The following is a 13,804-nucleotide window of genomic DNA, read 5'->3' as shown; positions in this document are numbered from 1 at the left end:
CCCGGCCTCCGGATCGGGACCCTCTGTGCTTTTGGGGACACCCCACACACCCCCCACCCCCCGGATCGGGACCCTCTGTGCTTTTGGGGACACCCCACACACCCCCCCGGCCTCCGGATCGGGACCCTCTGTGCTTTTGGGGACACCCCACACACCCCCCCGGCCTCCGGATCGGGACCCTCTGTGCTTTTGGGGACACCCCACCCAACCCCCCCCCCCGTGGATCGGGACCCTCTGTCCATTTGGGGACACCCCCCCTCCGGATCGGGACCCTCTGTCCTTTTGGGGACACCCCCACCCCCCCCCCCTCCGGATTGAGATCCTCTGTCATTTTGGGGACACCCACCCCCTGGATCGGGACCCTCTGTCCTTTTGGGGACACCCCACCCAACCCCCTACCCCCCGGATCAGGACCCTCTGTCCATTTGGGGACACCCTGCCCTCCAGATTGGGACCCTCTGTGCTTTTGAGGACACCCTCTCCACCCCCCCTCACTCAGGATCGGGACCCTCTGTCCTTTTCGGGACACCCTACCCAACCCCCCACCCCCCGGATCGGGACTCTCTGTCCATTTGGGGACACCCTGCCTCCGGATCGGGACCCTCTGTCCTTCTGGGGACAATCCCCCCAACCCCCCGCCCTCCGGATCGGGACCAGAGGTCCTTTTGGGGACACACCCCCCCCCGTGGATCAGGACCCTCTGTCCTTTTGGGGACACCCCCCCCCCCGTGGATCGGGACCCTCTGTCCATTTGGGGACACCCCCCCTCATGATCGGGACTCTCTGTCCTTTTGGGGACACCACCCCCCACTCCCCCACCCTGTGGATCAGGACTCTCTGTCCTTTTGGGGACACCCTGCCCTCCAGATTGAGACCCTCTGTCCTTTTGGGGACACCCTGCTCTCTGGATCGGGACCCTCTGTCCTTTTGGGGACACCCCCCTCCTCCCCATCCTGACCATCTTTGGGGGGGACAGCCCGGAGGCCCACCCGTGGGAGCCCCCATCCAGCCTGAGCCCTGCATGTCCCCCTGGGACCCCAGACCCTGGGCATCGGGGGTGCCTCCAGGAGCCCCTGCCCTTCCCCTGAGCACCCCACCGAGACCCCAGGGATTGGGGAATCACAGGGAACCCCCTGCTCTGGCCAGTCCTGCAGGGCCCAGCCTGGTGGGGGGAGAACGGGGCACAGAGGTGCTGGAAAGTGGGAGGCGTTTTGTACTGGGGAGGTGGCCCCAAGCCTCGGACCAGGGAGGACAGAGGAGCGGACCTGGAGCGTGGCCCAGCGGTCCTGGGAGGGCTTTTGGCTAAAAAGAAAGGGGTTTCTGCCAAAAGGAGCTTTTACTTTTGACATAAATCCTATTTTTTGAATTTAAAAAAAAAGATTTAAAAATGTATATATTTAAATAAGCCCCCACCCCAACCAGCAAAGTGATGAGAAATGTCAGCTGGATACAAGTAGTTTGGATAGGCATCCCTGACGCACCCCTGCTTCCTTTCTTGATCAGGCACCCCAGGGACTTTGGGGGTCACACCAGGCTCCCCAGGACTGTCACTCCTCAGGGCCACCCCACGTGAGCCTGGGGAGATAGGATCTCTCAGCGTGGCCTTGGGCAAATCCTTGAGCAGCCGTGCAGGCCGGGGACAGCAATCCTTCCTCCCACCGTCTGCTTCGCCCACGAGCACTCGGAGGCAGAAAAGGCATTTTCCTGGAGACCTTGAGGCTTTGGGCTCCTCTGCAGCCGGGGATCACAACAACCACCCACGCACAATTACGGCGCTGAAGAGTCTCCCGCCGAGATCTGTCACCACTTCCACCGTGCCCGGAGTCTGCTCTCGTGTGGAGTTAGTTGGTCCAGGATCTCCAAGCCAAAGCAGGGGAGCTGCTGCATAACCATCCTCTGTGCAAATCCCTCCCAGGATCTTGCTAAAAGTCTCCCAGCCCCTTTCACCGGTAACCCAGTATGGCCACTGGTCCCAGCTGGGCAGAGAGAGACGGAGCAACGCAGGGGCTGGATGAGGCCGGGCACTGCCTGGAAAACACTTCAACGAGTGGCATTTAAAACGCACGGTGGAGGAGCTCCCCATCCCGTAGCGCTGCTGGTCCAGTTTCCCAGCTGAGGCCCCACAGACAAAGCTAGACGTGGGTGGGTTGGATGGAGGCGGCATGACCTGGGGACTTGGGACGCTGTAGAAACGGGCGCAAAAGTTCCCCTTTGATTATTCTGCTGCAAAAGATGCATCTTCTGCGCCCCTGTCTTGAAGCCTGGCACGGTGGGGTGCATGCGCAGAACGTGCCCGGGAGGTGCAGGCTCCTCCTGGCCCTTCTCACGAGGTGTTTTCTGTATTTACAACTTTAAATATATTCCCCTTTCCCAGGAAACCACCAGTGCCAAAAGCTTTTCCCCTCTCAGCCTTGGACCGAGCCCCATGCTGCAGGCACAGACAGTAGAGGGGACGTGATGTAGAGGTGGTGGGATGGGGTCACCCCAAAATACGGCTGCGAGTGCTGTGCCAGCGCCTCGTCCCAGCGAGCTGGGGCTTCTCGCTTCGAGTCCCAGCTTGTCCTTTGGAGTTTTGTGTGCAGCTCCGCTGCCTGCGTGTGCATTTGCCTGCATGTGCATCTCCTCCACCCATGTGTGCATCTCTCCTGGGCCGCACCGAGGGCCCTGGGAGGGCTCCCAAGCCGTCATTTCCCAGGCATCCATCCGCTCTGGGTGGCATTGGGTTTGCGACATGCACAAACTTTATGTTAAATGAAACTGGGCTCCCAGCACGGTGTTTTGCAGCCCCTCCCAACCCCTGCAGCCCATTATAAAGGAAACCTCCCTGGCCGCAGCCAGCTCTTGCCGCAGCCCGAAGGGGGTCGTGGAAAGAGAGTTTCACACCGGCAAAGGCAGCTCGGAGTTCAAGCAAACTCCCTCCTGCTCGGCTGGCTGTCGCTGGCTGGCAAAGCCCATGTGGGATCGAGTCTTGAGAGCTGCTCCTGCTCTCAAGGAGCTGGTGCTGTGATAGAAATGCTCCCGGGGCAGCGGGCCAGGATACGGCCTCGCCGCCGCGCCGAGGGAGGATGCTGGCTCGGCCGCTGCAGGGAGGAACCTTTGGAAAGTTCCCCGGCCTGATGGAAAGTGCTCTGGGCTGCCTTGCGCTTTGCACATCAAGGATTCGCTCACCTTTGACAGGCCCCTGGATCTCTGCTGACATGGGCGAGGGATCCCTGCCTTGCACAGACATGCCCCCCCCATGCAAATGAGAGCCAATTAAGAGAAGGAGGAAGAGGTCTGAGGAAGGCAGGAGGCTCTTGGAGCGGCGTTTCCCCGGGGGAGCCCCACCCGAGCGGCTGCGTGCGGATGCAGCACAAAACACCAAGGACGTGACACCTGCCTTGGCCCCACCAAGGACCGCGGGTGGTTCCTCTCCCTCTCCCTGCATCTTGGCTGATGCTTCCACCACCCCAGTCCTCCCCCATCCCATCCCACCCCATCCCACCCCATCCCATCCCACCCCATCCCAGTTTAGATCCAGAGATGAAGGGTGCCTTGTCACCCTCGCCAAAGAGCTCTGCCTGCCCCTTTGCCACCGTCTCCTCGCTTCCTCCCACCCTGCATTCCTGGGAACGGCTCCCAGCCCCGGCGGAGTTTAGAAAACTTTCCAAGATCGTGGCTGGTGCAGCTGTTCTGGCAGGGAATGGTGCGGAGCGGCCCCGCTTGCTTGGCAAGCAGGATGGTGCATGAGGAGCCAGGGTGGCAATCCTCCACATGGACCCCGCAGCCACTGTGTGCTGTGGGTGCTGCTGGAAGTCTGAATCCCCCGGGAAATCGGGCTTTAGCATCCCACCACGGGCCAGTGCGTGGTCCAGCATCTCCAGGGATGGCAGCTCTGGAAACCCTGAACTGGCTCCATCCAGCTCAGTGTCCTGTCTGTACTGGCCCAGTAAGATGCTTTAGGGATGGGGTGTGAGAGCATCACGCAGCAGTGCTGTATAATATAGCCCGCCGGAGCCAGCGACGTACGGCACAGGGGTATCGCTGAGCTATGCGGGATGTCTGATGGCAGAGCTCTCCGGACCAGTGATGACCAGCGTGGGATCCCAATTGTGGAGAAACCCAGCATCCAACAACCCCGGCTGCTGCTGCACCCATGCACTTCCCCTGCAGCTTTTCCAGGTTCAAACTAGGTGCAGGAATGCCGGAGAATTGCTGCCGTGCAGTAACCGTGCGCCCAGCCAGCGTGCCGGGTCACCGGCTCTGGCCGCAGGGACACGTTTCCAATAGGCTGCACCAGCTGCCCGAGTCTGGTTAGCTCCAAGCAGAGAGCTCCTGCCTTGCCATAAAATGCAAACAGAGCAGCTCTGCTTTATCTAACTCTTTATCGCTGTATTTAACTTGCTCATTTTATCTGCACTTGAATAATAATTAATCTCCCGGAGCAGGCAGGCCTGGCCCCGTGGAAATGCGCCTTTCGTGCGGAGCGTGTTCGGCTTATGGGACCTGCTGGAGCCAGGTGACTTTGCTAAGGGAGAGTTTTCAGCTGCTGCTCCCAGATCTTTCCCAGTGAGACTGGTAGTGCTGGCGTCAGTGCAAACGGCTGTTTGACCCCTCAAATCTCATCAGTGCTCAGGTCTTCAGTGGCATGGGCTGGGAGCGATGCATGCCCCTTAACAAAATCCTCCAGGCTTTGATCTATGTGTTTCAGGACTCAGATAATTCATAAGAACAGCTGTTATCGCCCATGTTTTGGCCAAAAAAAAAAAAAAAAATTCCCATTTTCATGGGGAGTTCAAGGCACAAATGATTTAGTGTTGCTTTGTCACCTCCCGTCTCCCCGTGATTTACTGCCCGGCAGCGGTGCCCCCGGCGCGGGTACCTCAGCCCTGACGAGCAGGCTGAGTCCCCCCTCGCAATGCTGGAGCCAAGGGCTCGCGGCTGCCGGTCGCCTCCCCATTGTTCGTTAGCACAAATCACTAATTTCAAGGCTGCTCTGACACGCACCCGCCTCCCCCCATCACCAAGGGACCGCGGTGGCAGCTACCCGGAGCCAAGTCTCCGGCAAGATGTGTTTGTTCCCTGGGAGATGAGAAGCTCTCCGAGGTCTGGGAGTTCGCGGACAGCGTTCCTGCTCGGCATCTCTACAATAAACCCCATCAGCGGGATTGGGAAACCTTTCCTGGCCCCTTCCCAGGGGCTGTAAATCAGAGCAGGGCTTGCAAGGTGACGGACAGGGCTGGCGTTTGCTCCCCGGGGCTCACTGCAGCCCCGGTTACCCATCTCCCGGCCCATGGCAAAGCTCCCTCCCTTCGGTGGTGGAATCCGCAGCGGGGCTGGAGGCAGCGGCCGTATTTTGTGGTCGTTTCCCTGGTTGAGGGACTCGGCATTCCCAGGGCGAGTGCCCAGACGTTGCCTACAGCTTGAAGCTTTAAATAGCTGAGTATAAATAAAGGTGGCAGCAGAAATAGGCTGTCCTGGGGCGATGCTGAGGACTGGGCGAAAGTAATGGGCGGCGGGTAAAATCGGGGTGGGGGTGGGGGTGCTGCCGTGGGGCTGGGGTGCAGCTCTGCCAAGGGGAAGGGTCCCCGCTGAGCCCCCAACCGTGCCTGCACCGGGGGCTGCTGCTTCGGTGGAGACCGCTGGCAGCTCAGACCCCTCAAGTCCACCCCAAAAACCTCACCAGGCATTTTCTGGGGCGTTTTCCCAGCTTTTCCCCTTCTGCCTGCAAGATCTGAAGCCAACTGGAAGCCCCCTCCATCTCCAGGCTCCTCTTGGGCTCTTTCGTAAATCAAATTGGGGATAAAATAGCATTCCAGGAACGCAGCAGGCCGGCCCCGGCTTTCTGTGGGAAAAGCAGCAAATGCACAGTGTCAGCACTGAATAAAGCTCGTGAGATGTCAGGCTAATGCTCTTTATAGCTCCAGGGCTGGCCTTTCCCACCGAGGACCGGGTACCCACGCCGGCCGGCAGCTCCCGGGGGGACTCCCCCTGCGTGCGGTGGAACCGTGCCAGCCCGGCACCGCGGTGGGCGGCTGTCGGGGTTCAGGTGTTCGCAGGACCGGGGCGACGGGTTTGCACGTGCAAACGTGTGACAGCGTGGGCAGAAAACCGCACGCGGGGCTGTGTTGCAACCTCGACGGGCAGGTGCCGTGGCTTTGGGTTGACCAGTCAACTTTGCCGCCTTGTCGGCCGTGCAAGGATGGGGTTTATTTCCCCTGGATGAAAAGATGGTCACGGGTTTAGGTTAGATTTCCTGACTGTGTTGCACGCCTCCTCCATCTCTGTATCCTGCACCGTCCCCTGCCCGGCCATGGGACGAGGACCCGTCGAGGCCCCTCCTGCTGTCCCCAAGCACATATGGGATGGCAGGACCCTGTGTCCTCACCTTTTGGACACAGCTTTGTGCTGGCTGACAAACAGAAGTTAATTCTGCAGCAATTAAGGGCCAAGCTACAGACCCAGAATTGCTTATTAAATTACAGATGGTGATGCTCGCCCCAAGATTATTTGATTGCAAGTGGTTTAGTGATGTTCTCGCAAACCAGGGTCACATCTCATTAACAACGCTCTCATCTCTTACTCGCCCCGAAACGATGGGCACAGGTTTGCAGAGCTGCTGTTTCAGCCTCTTTGCAAACTCAGGGCATTCGGTTGCCTCTGTGCCCGGCATGCCGGGCTGTCGCTGCAGCAAACCGGAGCCTGGCATTAAAACCTGAAGGGGCTTCGGCAGACGAGATAAGGAGCTGCGAGCGTCGGGTTGTTTAAGGAAACGCCCGACTGAGCTCGGAAATGCTGAATCGCAGCATCGGCAGAGATAGCGAGAAGCGTCGGGGCTGTTAATAACCCCGGGGCCGTCCTAAAGAGGAACCGCAGATACACGGGGCAGCAAAATGCTGAAACCTGCTTCCCCTCCTGTGACCGGTCCCCGAAGTCAGAAAGAGTTAAGTGCTGATATTTCCATTATACCACCTATTTTGGCATCGTTTCATAAAGATTAGTGCTAGGGTCTAGTGCATTTGCACTAGAAGAAACTCAAGAAGAAATGGCTGAACTCTTTGTATTACTGATGAGTGTATTTGCTGGCAGATGGTTGTAGAAGAAATCTTTTATATTTATCATCTCTTTGGCTTACCAGGACAAGATAACAAATCAGTGTTGAAAATACGATTCTAGGGAAAATGGCTCTAAATTACTGCACTCTAAGCATGTTGTTTTATTCTTTAATGTAGCTACTTTATGTATTTCTTTTCCTCAAACTATATATATTTCCTTTTTATTGGCTAAGCCTTTCCTAATTTATATTTTCATTACTTTGATTAATACTACTTCCACAGTGACATTATTATTCCAACGCAGTTTTGCAAGTGTCTTACTGAAACACTTGGCGTTAAATAATCTTCGGATTTAGTCTGCATGATTTGTAATTTAATAAGCAGTTCCGCTTCTGCATTTTATCTCCTAATTGGTACAGAATTAGCAGCTATTCTGGAATTAACACAAGCTATCGTATGCTTTTTTTTGTGGAAAATAAAACAGCTATAGGTATTATTTTAGTCATAGTAATTTAGCCATAACTATAGCCATATTAACCATTTTAGGATCATTGATTGGATTCTAACTTCAGCAGGAATATGCTGTCGTGAAGAAGTGATGCTGCTCTTTTAGGAAGGAAGATTTCAGTTTCCCAGGCAGTTGCATTTGCTAGTCCTTTAATTATCATTTGGTGAGCGTGATGCATCTTGTTCTCCCAGTATTTCCATACCCAGTTCGCTTCTTACAATTCTTCCTGAAACATGATTCCCAGATTTGTGTCTCCGAAGAGCTGTAAACACTTCAGATCTGAATCCAGCAAGGGCTTATCATCAGCCCTCCAGAAAAAGATGGCTTTCACCTCCCTTCACAGACAAAATATCTCTAAATCACGAACAATTAGCGTTACGGTTGCTCTAGAAGTGGCAGATTTCACTTGGGAAAAGCAAGATTAAAGGAAATCCTCGGCTGTGTTGCGTTTTGCAGGCAGGCGGGTGCCGGGGCGATGCTGGGGAGGGCAGGCAGGGGTGCGTGGGCAGCAGCGCCCATCAGGTCTGCAGAGCTGCAAGGTGTGTGTCTGCCTGGCACAGGCGGCAAAGGGGCATTTGCTAATCCAAATCCAGCCCTAAACCCAACCCTAACCCTTCTCCTAGCCCTAAACCTAAACCTACACTTAAGCCTAAGCCTAAGCCTAACCCAGTTCATCACACGTGGATGTGAGCACTCCTGCACCAGTGGGTCTCAGTGCACAGGACGGTTCCAGGCAGGTCTAATTTTTGGGTGCAAACCAACCTAAGGAAGAAAACCAGACTCAGGGCCTGTCACAGCTCAGCCTGGCTGGGCTCATGTGACAGCTGCAGCCCCTTGGAAATGTTCAAATTAAGAAGCTTTGCCTTACAAAGTCCTTTAGACCCATGGAGGAGACACCAAAACAGAGACACTGAGTCACCGAGACACCAAATCACCAGGACAGACACCGAATCACCAGGACGGACACCGAATCACTGGGAAACTGAAATTTTTCAGGAGGCTTGGTGGCATCTGAAGGACCATGTCCCCGAGAGCCAGCACCCGCAAATTGAATGACAGCCCACTGTGGGTTTCACAGTGACCAGAGTTGGGTGGGAGCCCGTGAGGAACTGGCAGGCACCTGCGGCAGGGGTTTAAGGAAGGATTAATGAGAGGAGAAGGAAAAACAATAGTTTTTTTCCCAAAGGGCCATTTTCAGGCAGCATTTGTAACCCTCCCTCGAACCAGGAAGGGCTGGGACCTCTCCATTTCCTTAACTTTTCCTTCTTCCTTTTGCCTTTGAGTCTTTAATATTCACGAGGTCTAAATCATTATTTTTCCAGTTATTCCCATACGTGAAATGCTTCTTTAAAGGACGAAAGAAAAAAAAAAAGCCTCAAGGACAAATTCTCAAGAGATGAGCGGGATAAAATACCAGCCCGTTTCCAGCTCTCTGAAAACAAACAGGGCTACCCCCATCTCAAATGATTTTCCTCCTTTTGTTCCCAGATCCAGCCACCATCCAGCTTTCCCACCTACGGCGTGCGGGGCGGAGGGAGGAGGAGGAAGGCAATCCCTCATCCGGTAAATCCGGCTGTTTCCCAGCTGTTGCTGTGACTTTGCAGGCAGGAGCAATAACCAGGAGAAAGACTCTGCTCTGGGCAACCTGGCAACCAGGTGCTGGTGGTGGAGAAAAGGGCCAAGGTCCAAATCTCTGCAAAATTAAGATGCCATACGGGGTTTCCTGCTGTTGTGGGCAATGCCAAGGAGCCGCGAAGCCCATTTTGGGTCGAGAGGTGAAAAAGATATCATGAGGTTGAGAAATGCAAGCAGGCCAAATTTGAGCTGTTGAACAGGAACATCTGTATTCACATCTGAGGCGGTTACTCCTCCTTTTCCCCCGCTTGCTCATTTCCATCTTATCCGCCTTCGCTTGCTGGAGGTTTCCACCCCTCGGAGCATGGCCACCCACGGCCGCTCAGCGTGGGGGTGTCCCGGGCTGGGGATGTCCCAGAGTGGGCACCAGCCACTGCCGTGGGCTCCTGCTAATGCGGAGTGGCCATAAACTGCTTGGGAAAGGTCTCTGCCGGCTGCAGAGGGGCTGGCAGCCATCCCTCCCCTGTCTCCAGCTCTCCCTGCGGTCAGCCAGGATGCGAAGCTGGGTTTAACTCAGCCTCGGATGGCTCGCAAGGCAAAATGAACAGCTCCGCCGTAAGCTGGGCATTAAAACACCCGGCTGTCCCCTTCTCCGGGGCTATTGTGTCCCTACGTGCCTGGAGGACACAGCTCCCACCCGGTCCCGTGAGAGCAGGGATTTCCTAATGATGTGATGTGAATCTTGCCCTGAAATATGACCCAGAGCAGCCCACGGGGAAACACGGAGCGAGTGCCGGGTTAGCTGCTCCAGCTCTGGCTCATTGTGTCTGCTCAGTGAATCTTTAATTAGGCCATGCAAATTCCAGCAGCTTCTAATCATCTTAATCCCAGGGCCAGTCTGAGGTTGCTGTTGCTTCCAATGTGTGGGTGACTGCCTCCCCCTCTGCTTGGCTGAGGATGCGCCAAACTCATCTTGTCCAAGAACAGACACAGTCGTGGACAAGGGTGATGCAGGGGCTCAGGGAATCATGGAAGCCGCATCTCCGCTAGCTTAGCATCCTAAAAAAACCTGGTGGTCAGCTGGACACAGTGCAGGACTCTTGTCTGGTGATCGCATATGTCTCCTGGGCAAGACAGGAGGACCTATAGACTGATCACCCCCGAGCACCTCCATGCCCACTCAGCTTCTTGTTACCTCCTGCAGATTTGGGGTTGTTCTGTGGATGGAGAGAATCCCATTTGCTGAGGGAGTGTTGGGGGGGGATGCTAATCCACGTAGCACTGCCTTTCCACCTGGGGATCAACCTGCTTTTGCACTGTAACACCAAACTGGTCAAAAAACTGATTGCTGCCCAAACCCAGACTCTGCAGGCATCGAGGCGCACGCTCCTGGCAGCTGCCAGACCTGCCTTCACGGTACTGGCAGGGATTTAAGGTGCAATCGCTTCTTGGGTGCGATTCTCCTGAGCTGGCTGAGATCTTTACCTCGGGACGAGGTGACTCATGCCCCGAAGTGCTTGTTTCTCTCACTGCCTGCTGGTCCGGACACGTACATCTGCACGGCAGCAGCCTTCCGAGGGTGATGTCAACCCCGCCGGGTGCCTATCGCAAACAGCATCGCTGCTCTCATCCCGTTTTTGACGAAGGGATGCACGCACCGCTCTCTTCTTCATCGGCTTTTGGTGGGTATCAGCTGCAACCCAATGTATTTCTGCGTGTCGATTCTGCTCCTGAGTCCTATCACACGTCAGAGCGGGTACATGCACCCTTGAGCGAAGCTCCTCAATGGACCCATCCTCCAAACCTGCCCCGTATCTCAGCAGCTCTCCATGATCTCCTCGTGCCTCCCCGTGCGCGGCACAGAGCTGGGATGCACCGACAGACTTGGGTGCCTGGGGAGAGCCGGCAGCCGATCTCCCGCCAGCTCTTGAGTTTCATCTGGTGGATGGTTACTAGTGCAGGAGAGTGTTTCCTTCCCATCAGCAAAGGTGAAGGAGCACAACAGAATGGATTTCTTTAGAAATTGATGTACGTTACGTCCACGAGACCACTTTATTCCACTTTCCAAAGCAGCATTTACTCCTTCCCAGTATTTACCCACATTGACGTCCTGTTTTCTATGGGAAAAGCCCAAGGTCTCCCAAACCCATCACCCAGCCTGGAGACAGATTTACCCACTGGTGATCTCCAGATCCCTCCTGCAGCCTTTCAAAAGACACATTGACCATCTCTGAGGTTGGTCTAAGTGATAGACCTGCTCCCCAAAACCTGCTTCCCTTATTATATCTCCCCAAATCCTTCTGGATGATTTTCTGCTGTGGCTTGATCTTCCCTAAATGATCTATTTGAACCTTGATCATCCGCAAAAAAACAGACTTTCTTGTTTCTGATCAAGTCAGAGAAGTTTTCTACCCGTAAAAAAATTATTCTTTTTGTCTTTGGCACCAGCCGTTCAGGCAGACTCAGCAGAGTTGGCATGACACTATAGAAGTTGTCTCCAAATTTCTGCTGGGTAATTGGCAGAAAGTAGGTGTGAGAAAAATCTGGGCAGAGAGAATGGAGATGGAGCTGATTTTACCTGTTTTGACACAGAATAGCTGACTGGCGTTTGCTGACGCCGCTTATTGTGCTTTCAGGTATGTGCACGCAGCATCTGAATTCCTGCGGTGGCTGCAGGAGGCATCAGGAAAGAGGGGTTTTTGCAGGTCTCAAGGTTTTTATGCTAAAAAACCACTAACAGCATGTCCTTCCCCCAGCCAAAGGCACCCAGGACAAGCAGATCTTTGCAGCCATCCATCCCAAGGGCACCTGATATTTTATTAAAGTCACCGAGTCTTTGAGGACTGTGCTCAGCCCTGGGATGCGTCAGGCTGAGACTCGGCATTGCTGAACCCAAACGAGCTGCAAGATTATCCATGTTTTCACCAGTGACCGTGACCAATGCGCGTTCAGCACCTCAGGCATGAGGTGTGCACAGAATAACATCCCATGGTGCGGTCCGAGAAATGCCGTTTCTCCTCCAAGCCCTGCGGTGAGCTCCCCCGTGAATTTTTCCGATTCTTCAGCCAAGAATGTGATAAGGCTTCACGGGTCGGTCACACTGCATAAACATTTTCTCCGCTCTCAGATCCCATGACCTGCTCTTGAACTGGCAGAGCTGAATCCTCAGCCACATCTCTCAGCCCCAATGAACGTCAACATTTGCAGACCTGCCGTGACTGTCCTCATCATCATGTCCTCCAAAAAATGAGTATCCTCCACATCCTCCCTACATTCTCCGATGGTTTGTCACTTGTTCCCCTCCACTCAGCACTCGTTGCACCACATCTGGATGCTGTGACCAGTTTTGGTCCACCAGTATGAGATAGATGTCAATGAACTGGAGTGAATTCAATGGATGGCCACCAAGATGGTTGGAGGCTGGAGCATGGTTGGAAGCTGGAGATTCTCCATGAGGAGAAGCTGAGGAAATGGGGTTTGCTCAACCTAAAGAACAGAAAAGTCTTGGGGTCACATAACAGCAGCCTTCAGCACCTACAAGTTGGTTGTTGAGAAGATGGAGCCAGGTTCTCCGTGGTGGTTCACAGCAGGAGGCTGAAGTCAGAGACATTCACATGGGATGTACAGAGAAACTCCATCCTTGGTGGTTTTCAAGACCTCGCTGGATAAAGTGAAGGAGGGAAGGGGAGATGTTGTTTCAGGGATGTCTCAGACTGAAAGGGAAGGAGGCTGCTGCCATCTAGAGCAGGGACTCCTCTGCGTGCGGTCACAGCAGCCAACCTGCAATTTCCCAGGCCTGGAAAGATCATCTTGGTAGAGACTAAACCCGGAAAATTAAGGAAAAAACATTATGAGCTGGAACAGAGCAAGTAATGGATTCCCAGGCTCTGGGCAGAGCATCCGTCCCTGCTGTCCTTGAGCGGCAGATGATGCACCATTTATACAAGTGCAATTAATAATTTATTCGAAATAGGTAGAAAAAGCCCATTCTTGTCTCCACCCCCCGTGCAAGTTTCTGTCTCCTGGGTTTAAGTGCAGCCAAACCCAGCTGGCAGCTCAGAAAATGAAAAAATGGTTTAAAAAAAAAAAGGGGGGGGGGGAAGAGAACGGAAAAGCCCCAAAACTATTTAAGAACTTTTATTAGGTGCCCCCAAAGCCACAATGCCACAACCGAGCAGGATGGTGCTGGTTGAAGAAGGGAAACTGCCCGAGAGAGGAAGCGAAAGCCGCGCAGAGAATGTCCCCAACCCCAGGTGCTCCCCCATCTCCCAATGTCCCCGTGTCCTCACGCCTCCTGTGTCCCCCCACCTAACCCCATGCCCCCCCATGATCCCCATGTCCCCTCCCATGCCTCCAGGTGCCCATCTTCCCGCCCTCGTGTCCCCAACCCCCCATGTCCCCATGCTCTCCGTGTCATCCTCGTGTCCCCCCATGTCCCTGCATCCCCACCCACCCCTCCATGTCCCCTATGTCCACCTGTGTCCCCCACGCCCCCCATGTCCCATGCTCCCCATGCCCTCCAGTGTCCCCCCGTGTCCCCACCTGTGTCCCCACACCCTCCATGTCTCTTTTGTGTCCCCCCCATGTCCCCATAGCCCAACCTCCCCATGCCTCCATGTCCCCTGTGTCCTCCTGTGTCCCCCACGTCCCCACCCCCCCCCGTGTCCCCACACCCTCATGGACCCCG

Source organism: Haliaeetus albicilla, chromosome 18, assembly GCF_947461875.1.
Source record: "Haliaeetus albicilla chromosome 18, bHalAlb1.1, whole genome shotgun sequence".
Classification (NCBI taxonomy): domain Eukaryota; kingdom Metazoa; phylum Chordata; class Aves; order Accipitriformes; family Accipitridae; genus Haliaeetus; species Haliaeetus albicilla.
This window is presented reverse-complemented; position numbering follows the sequence as displayed.